This window comes from Pteropus vampyrus, unplaced genomic scaffold, assembly GCF_000151845.1.
Source record: "Pteropus vampyrus isolate Shadow unplaced genomic scaffold, Pvam_2.0 Scaffold133, whole genome shotgun sequence".
Classification (NCBI taxonomy): Eukaryota; Metazoa; Chordata; class Mammalia; order Chiroptera; family Pteropodidae; genus Pteropus; species Pteropus vampyrus.
This window is the reverse complement of record NW_011888914.1, coordinates 5049664-5050691: the sequence shown is the minus strand read 5'-3', so window position 1 is coordinate 5050691 and position 1028 is coordinate 5049664. Positions and strand designations below refer to the sequence as shown.

Genomic DNA, 1028 nt, shown 5'->3' with positions numbered 1-1028 from the left:
TATTTTATTTTATTTTATTTATTTTATTATTTTTTAGGCACGGCAACCCTTGGTTGACCTCACAGATTGCAAGGACCTTGTCAGCTTACAATCCCTTATTTTTTTATTTTATTTTTTTCACCTATAGCACCTGGTCTTCCTAGGTGGTGTCTCATCCAAGTACTAACCAGGCCTGACCCTGCTTAGCTTCCAAGATCAGACAGAATTGGGCTTGTTCAGGGTAGCATGGCCTTAGACAAAATTCTCTCTATTTAAAAAAAAGTTATAAACAACAGTTTATTCTCATAAGTTGTTAAGGGAAAAAGAAATGGGTGATGGAAAAATAAAGAAATATTACTTGGCCTCAGTAATCGATATTTATTATTAAAGAATAGAAGTTTGTTAAAATTTCTTTATTCAGTAGATGGTACATACAAATTCATGCAATTTTGGGACTACTATTGTAACATCTTCAGTGACTGGCTCATAAAAAGAGAAGCAACAATAAAATTGAGCTGTCTTATAAAAGAATGAAAGTCATAAACAAGGAAAATTGTGATATATTAAATCTTTTAAAAACACAGTGTTGTAGGTAATTCCTTAATTTGTAAATGTCGTTTCAATGAACATTTGCAGTGGTTTCAGCCCAGGTACTCTAATTGTCATTGCTGGTAAAGTTTAACATGTACAATGCATTATTAAGGTGGATGTGGATATCTGGAGGTAGTATAATATCTACTTCCTTGATTATTTCCTTGATTTATTATACCAGATATGTAGGTTTTACTAAGGAAAAGAGGAGACCAAAGAATTTTACAATTAAAATCAAGTCATTACAATTCATTAGAACACTCTTCATACATAGTTTTTATAGATGTACGTGGAATTTCATGACATTCAGCATGACTGCATCCCTTTAATTTTAAAATAGTGAAATTTCTGTTGGCTGTAACTAGTCTCTATATATACAGACATGTGTATGTGCATGTATTGTTTATAAACATAATCATGTATACATATATATAATTTTGGACTTCAGATGAGGCTTG

General features: G+C 31.3%; 1 pseudogene; it reads right to left on the bottom strand.

The window, feature by feature from the left end:
• Positions 1 to 118: 118 nt before the first annotated feature.
• LOC111744361 lies at positions 119 to 237 on the bottom strand (annotated as a pseudogene).
• Between the last annotated feature and the right edge of the window lie 791 nt (positions 238 to 1028).